The sequence below is a fragment of the Mus caroli genome, unplaced genomic scaffold (genome assembly GCF_978045245.1).
Source record: "Mus caroli unplaced genomic scaffold, Mus_caroli_1 scaffold_2, whole genome shotgun sequence".
NCBI lineage: Eukaryota > Metazoa > Chordata > Mammalia > Rodentia > Muridae > Mus > Mus caroli.
In genome coordinates this window covers 89,476,701-89,484,445 of record NW_028227257.1, presented here as the reverse complement: position 1 = coordinate 89,484,445, position 7,745 = coordinate 89,476,701, and positions in this window count along the sequence as shown.

Sequence of the window (7,745 nt, the reverse complement as noted above, 5' to 3'; positions counted from 1 at the left end):
AAAGAGGCACATACTAGCCGGGCGTGGTGGCGCACGCCTTTAATCCCAGCACTCGGGAGGCAGAGGCAGGCAGATTTCTGAGTTCGAGGCCAGCCTGGTCTACAAAGTGAGTTCCAGGACAGCCCGGGCTATACAGAGAAACCCTGTCTCAAAAAACCAAAAAAAAAAAAAAAAAAAAGAGGCACATACTAAGTGGACTTTTAGCCTTGAAAACAAGGCTAGGAGGTGGTTCTTGTTGCTGTCTCTCTGTAGAGCCGAGCCTAAGCTCTGGAGAGGGGAAGGAACTCAGAAGGCTACATGGTCATCCATGGGGGTTAGGGGAGATCCCGTGGAGCTAGAGATGGGATGGTAGAGGGGACTCCATAGAGGAGGGGGGCCTGAGTGGGGAAGCAGCTCCTGTCCTCGGTGAGCAAGCTGAAGGTGTGGTGCTGCCCGTGGCGAGCAGACGGAAGTTGCTGTGGGTGGCGGTGGGTTTGAGGTGCAGGAGCCTGAGTGATGTGGCCAGGAGGTGAGAGCTCCGCATCTGCAGGCCTGGTCAGCAGGAGACGGGGTTCAGTAAGATTCAGAGGAGTGTGGGCTGAACTGGAGATTTGTATCTCTTGGTCACTAGCCCTGGAACACATGGGACCAGGAACCGGAATAGAACAGGAGGAGAAACTGAGGCAAGGCTTGGGAAAGACAGAGCAAACTGAAAAAAAAAAAAAGGGCACTTAGAGGAGTGTCCAGTAGGGTGTGGAAGACAGTGAGAGCCTGAGTGAGCAAAGCCTGTGGGAGATTGAGAAAGAGCAGAGCTTCTGGGAATGTTGAGTAGTGTCTTCTGGTTGGCATGGGGGTAGGGCTAGCTGGACTCCCAGTGTAGGAGGCTCCCACACAGGCCTCCAAGGTATGGGCTTCAGCTCTGGACAGGCAAGAGCTGAGGAAGACTTCCAGGTAGGGAGAGACACAAGAAGCCAAGAGGTGGGACAGCTCCTAGGACACTTAGAGCTGCAGGCATCTCTGCCCTCTGCCCCTAACCCCCAGCCACTGTGTGTGCCCATTGCATGACTCTCACCTCTCTGACCTCAGTCTCTCACCTGCAAAATAGCACTGATAAGTCCTGCCTGGTGGAACCGCGAGTAGGTCAGAGGAGCTGACATTGGCATACAGTAGAAACTTAATAAACGCCAGTTGCCCACAGTACTCACAAAAGCACTTGTGGGAGGCTTTTTCTCTCGTCTTTTCTGATCTGGCTTGGCTGAGTAAGTCTACAAGCTATAAAGCCACTTCAGAGGCTCAGTTGCCTACTACCAGGAGGGTGATAACGGAGGTGACTTCAGATCTTGATGGGTGAGACTGTACCCGCCACTGTGCCCACAATCAGAGTCAAGGTTAAACTCCAGCCCCCAGCCCTGTTTGACCCCCCCTCTGGGTCTGCTCTAGGGTTCTTCTGCTGTTCCCACATCTGATGGAGTGGCCCTGATGCTTGGAACCCTGTGCATTCCTTCCCTCACCCATGTCCAGGACTTGCTCAAATCTACTGTTCTGTTCTGCGTGTCTCCTTTCATATATCAACCTTCCAGCATGTGCGCCCCCTTTCCCAGATGCCTGCCCCTTTTCTCTACGGCTCCTTTGCTTCTAACAGGCAGTGGAAGATTCTCGCCTCTTCTGGTCACCTGGCATCTAGAGAACTCAAGTAAATATTTGTTGACTTTCTTTTTTTTTTTTTTTTTTTTGGTTTTTGGTTTTTTGGTTTTTTCGAGACAGGGTTTTTCTGTATATGGCTATCCTGGAACTCACTTTGTAGACCAGGCTGGCCTCGAACTCAGAAATCCGCCTGCTTCTGCCTCCCGAGGGCTGGGGTTAAAGGCGTGCACCACCACACCCGGCTTGTTGACTATCTTAATGTTCTCAAGAGCCAACCCAGTGTTGTGGCCAAAACTTGTGGAGCTCTGAGGGGCCTAAGTAACGCAGGCTGGGGCCCCAGGAACCTCTCCCAGTGTCTCAACCATGAGAGGAAGTTGCAAGACGGCCATTTCAGTACACGGACAGGCTCAGCTCTTTATGGTCAGCTTTCCCAGCCCTCGATGGGGAGGTCTGTGTTTTCACACGCATTCTGCCACAGCTCCTGGGGTTCTGTGTGGAGGAAAGTGGGAAGGGGAGTTCTCTCACTTCTCAGTCCTTTGGGCTACCGTACCATGCCGTGCCAGGGAGGTTGAGGGTCTGTAGTTGGAGGACTTCTGTTGGTTTCTGGTGGCTGGCCTACTCTGCGATTGCATTAACACCCTGCCCACCCCCATCAGCAACCAGCCCAGAGGGGACAAAGGGATATACAGCTACCAGGCTGCCTGTTCTCCCTGTCACTCTGAAGGCCAGCCTCTTGCAGCACCGTCATGTGTACTGCTAATAGGATGATAAATTGGTACAATTTAGTTGTGGAAGATAGGGCAATACCTATCTGTCTATCATCTCTCTCCGAATTAAAAACACACTGCCCTTTGACCTTGTAATTCAAGTGTTAGACATTTTTGCTAGACACATCCCTTCATGTGTATAAACTAATGTATTTTATCAACAGCAGCCCCGGTTAGAGCAGCAAAAGATGGCTGAACAGAACTGGGCAAGCCTGTAATACACTGTGGCCTCCGGGAAGCTGGAGCAGAAGACCTGTCAGTTCAAGGCCAGAAAAAAGAAAGAACAAAGAAAGAATAACCCAAATTGATAAGGACCTGGTTATAGAAACTGTGACCATGAGACACTATCCAGCAAATGACAAGAACCACAGCAACACGCATCCCCACGGGCCTCGGGAGCGACACCAAAGACCCTGCAAGTTTCCTCTATTCATTTTCTGTTGTGAAAATAAATTACGAAGCCAGTCTAGGTTACATAGTGAGTTCCAGGCTAACCAGACTGGCATGGTCTCAACTAGTAAGTAAGTAAGTAAATAAATAAATAAATAAATTAAATAAATACAATTTAAAAACTGAAATGCACTTTTAGAGATGTTTATAAGGAAGAGCCGACAGGATGGTGGTGTAACTCAGAGCTCTTGGCTCGTCCTTGTGAGACCTTTATTTCCATTCGATCCCCAGTACCACAAAGAAACCGGACTGGAGGCACAGGCCGGGAATCCCAGCTTCTGGAGAGGATGAGATGGGTGTGGGTGGGTGTGTGGGTGGCAGGAAGTTCCAGGCCTGCCGGGCAATTTAGTGACATTTTGTTTCATATTAAAATGTAAAAGGAAGGGGGGGAAGATACAGCTCAGTGGCGGAGCTCTTGCCTGGCTCATGTGAGGCCCTGGGTTTAACCTCTGTGCCAGACAGAAAGAAAAATCACAGAGATGAAGTTAGGGTACAGTTCCTTCTAGAAGGAAATGGGGGCAGGGCATGTAGGGCAAGCTTCATGTTCATGTCTTCACCTGGGTGATTACGTCACAGGTGTTAACTTTACAGTTATCTTTCACTGCAAATACATATGATATGTGCTCTGTTTTATGAATGGTGCCCCATTGTCTGCAGATACAAAGCTGGACTAGGTGACACACATTCATTGCCTCGCTACTGGTTTTATTTTGTTTTGTTTTCAGTACCTAGGAATCAAACTCGGGGCCTTGTGCATGTTAGGGAAGAACTCTAAACACTGGGGTACATCTTCAGCTGTAGTCCTTGTTGCTTATGAGACTGAGGGTCGCTTGAGCCCAGGAATTTGGGTATAACCAACACAAGACACTATCTCAATAAAATACATTCGTTTGTTTTCTATATATTTAGTGTGTGTGCATCATGGCGTGGGTGGAGGCATGCACGAGTGTGGAGGCGAGAGGAGCTTTCATATGTGAGTCAGCTCCCTCCTCCCACCAGCTGGGTCCCACGGATCTAAGAGTTTCAAGGTTGTTGGCCTTTACCATTAAGCTATTTCATTTGCCTGATTTTTTAAAAAAACAAACTACATTTTTTTCTCTTGTATTACCATGTTATATTCCTGGTAAAGTAATCATAAGTTGGAAATGCTTCAAGTTAAAAATGCATTTCATAGGGCTGGCCAACAGGCTTGGCAAGTGAGGGCAGCAGCTGCTCAAACTGAGCAGCCTGAATTCAGTCCTGGAAAGGCACATGGTAGAAGAGAACAGACTCCACAAAGTTGTCTTCTGACCGCCACACGTGGGCCATGGCACACATACCGGCCCCATCAGACACACAGTGAAAACACAATGTGTTTTAACTTTAAAATGTATGTATGTCAGGTCATGGTGGTGTGCCTTTAATCCCAGTACTCAGGAGGCAGAGATAGGCTGATCTCTGAGATGGAGGCCAGCCTGGTCTACAGAGGGAACTTTAGGACAGCAAGGGCTACACAGAAAAACCCATTCTCTGGGTGGGAAATGCACCCGGAGATGTTCTTAATGGTTGAGAGTGTGCATTGCTCTTGCAGAGGACAACAATTTAGTTCCCAGTACCCAATCAGGTGGCTCATGACATCTGTAACTCCAGCTCTAGAGGATCTGAGATTCTCTTCTGATGGCAGAGGAACCTGCTCTCATGTGCACATTACACAAACACACATACACACACACACACACACATGCACACAACATACACATATCATCAACTCAAAAATAAAGAGAATTTAAAACTTTGGTTTTTTCTTCTGTACCCTGGAGGCCCCAATATTTTTGGTTCCAAAGCAGTTTTCTGCCAACAAGAGTGAGTCAAAAGCACTGTCCAGGAGGAGGCATCTGGTGACCTCCAGAAAGCCCAGGACATTCTCTTCTGGAGAGGAAGGAGGCTGGGCTATGCTCCCTTCTCTGAGGTCCCCTCCTCTCCAGACCAGCAGCTCTCTGGGGTCCCCCCCCCCCATTTCTGTGTTCCTCTGTATCCTCTCTTCTCCCTCACTCCCTTCCCTCCTTCCCTAAGGCTCCTGCTGTCAGCCTCTCTTCTCCCCTTTGGCCTTTGTATTTTGTTTCTCTTTCCCTCCCTGGAGTATCAGACCCCCTCTTCCTGCTGGCAAACCTGGACCTGCCCAGAGCCCACTCTTCTACCCATAAGCTGAGGGACCCTGTTTGAGTCAGGTCTCCTAAGCCTCAGTTTAACAAGTTGCTGTTTTAGTCCCATGAGGTCACAAGGATGGAAACATCCAGCTAAGTAACAGACTCCAGACTCCTAGACCCAGTTTTCCCTGTCACATTTGCATGTGTGTGTGCATGTGCATATGTACCTGTGTGTGTGTATGTGTGTGTGTACACTCATGTGTCTGTGTGTCCATGTACATAGAGGCAAAAGGTCAATCTCTTTTACCAACCTCCACAGTTTCTCAGGGCATTGTCTCCCTTGTGTTTTGAGACAGGGTCCCTCACATGCCTTGAACTCAGTGATTTGGCTAGGATGAGCCCTTCGTCTCTACCTCTTCAGTGCTGGGTTTATAAGGTAGACTACCATTCTTTGCTTTTGATGTAGGAGCTGGGATTGAACTCAGGTCCTCACCCTTACAAGTGAACACTTTACCAACTGAGCTATCACCCTCACCCAAGTGTCTTTTAAAAGGCAGCGTGAACTTGGGTTGTGCATTAGCTTCCTCTATTGCTCACGACTTAAAACCATCACAGCACCGCTACCCCACCACCTCTGAGGACGAAGCTCACTGCAAACTGAAAACATCTTGTTTGTACATTTAGCTCAGCACCACAGCAATAGTCTCAGGCGTTTCTCTTAGTGACTGGGGTCAGGCTAGGAGCCTTTCTGTGGGTCCTGGGTTCCCTCTGTGAGGTTCAAGGTTTGACTTGGGCTTTCTTAGAGCCTAGAATTCTGGGGTTTTACTAACAGCAGGTCTCTGGAGGCGAGAGGGGAAGAGGCTTTGGGAGTGAAGGCAGAGCAGTGGGCTCAGCCACAGGATCCTGTTATCCAAAGGATGGGCCTTAGCCCACACAGTTCTAGAGAGTTTAGTCTTACATTTCCTTGTGTTCTCCCCCCTCTCTCCATTGTCCAGGTCTATTTTGTACTAGGGATTGAACTCAGGACACTAAGCATACATTTTATGATTGAGACCCTCCAAACCACCCTGGATCTCCTTTTACTTTTTTAAAAATTATTTTGCTGGGCAGTGGTGGCGCACCCCTTTAATCCCAGCACTTGGAAGACAGAGGCAGGCAGATCTCTGAGATGGAGGCCAGCCTGGTCTACAGAGTGAGTTTCAGTCAGGACAGCCAGGGCTAAAAAGAGAAAACTCTTTCAAGAAGAAGAAGAAGGAGGAGGAGGAGGAAGAGGAGGAGGAGGAAGAGGAGGAGGAGGAGGAGAAAGACAAGAAGGAGGAGGAGGAGGAAGAGGAAGAGGAAGAGGAAGAGGAAGAGGAAGAAGAAGAAGAAGAAGAAGAAGAAGAAGAAGAAGAAGAAGAAGAAGAAAGGAGAAGAAGAAAGGAGAAGAAGGAGAAGAAGAAGAAAGGAGAGGAGAAGGAGAAGAAGAGGAGAAGGAGGAAGAAGAAGAAAAAGAAGAAGAAGAAGAAGAAGAAGAAGAAGAAGAAGAAGAAGAAGAAGAAGAAGAAGAAGAAGAAGAAGAAGAAAAGAAGAGAAGAAGAGAAGAAAAGAAAAGAAAAAAAAGAAAGAAAATTTTTGGAGAATTATTTATTTTATGTGATCAAGTTTTTTTTTTTTTTTTCCTACATGTGCATCATGTGTGTGCCAAAAGAGGACATTGGTTCTCCTGGGACTGGTGTTACATACAGCTTGAGCCACCATGTAGGTACTGGGAGTGGAGCATAGGTCTTCTGCAAGGGCTACAAATCTGTCAACCACTCTGTCATCTTTCTGGGTACCCCTGGCTCTCTTTTATGGGCTGCCTCAGGCAGACATAGGACAAAAGAATGATTCTTTTCCTGGAGGCCCTTGAACCTTATGCTTTGGGAGCACAGCCTACCTGGTCTCTTGTCTGTGATCATCAGATAAATCTCTCACTCCCCACTTAGAACCAACAGAAACTCCATTGATGATGCTGTATTTGGCCCAGGCTCCTGGGCTTAGCAGTAAAGGTTTCCCATCATGCCTTTCTCCCAACCACAGCAATGGCAGCTCACTGCTCCAAGTTCTTCTCTAACTCTCTGCCTCCGTCCAGACTGCCTCCTCAGTCAGTCTGCATTGTGTGATAGCCTCTGCACACTGTTCCCAGGATGTCCTTTCTGTGACTCTGATCAAATGATTTGGCCCCACACATACCCACTCCCCGTCTCTTGCATTCTCTCCACAAAGCCCACAATCTGTCTGCACATCTCTCCACGGGCCTGTGGACTCCTGAGGTCCATGCAGGCCTCATTCATGTTTGTGAGTCTTTAGGTCCAGCTCATAGAAATCGCTGAGTGAAATGTTTGTAGCTGGATGAACGCAGAAATGAATACACATGTTCATAGAGAAAATAAGCTAGGGTCTGGGGATGAAAGTTGACAGAGCGGCTTTCCCACGCTTATAGCCCCGAGTTCAACCCCCAGCACCACATAACCTGAGCAATCGAATGCGGTGGCCCACATCTTTGGTACTTTGAAGGTGGAGGCAGGAGGATCAAAAGACCAAAGTTATTCTCAGTTATTAAAAAAAAAGTTCAAGGATAGTCTGGGCTAGAGATCCTAAGAAAAACAAGGTGGGGTGAGGGAAGCGGGGAGGGGGGAAGAAGGAAAAGAAGGAGAGAGAGAGAGAGAGAGAGAGAGAGAGAGAGAGAGAGAGAGAGAGAGAGAGAGAGGAGGGAAAGAAGGATGGACACAAGTTGAGGAAGGAGTGAAGGGAGAAA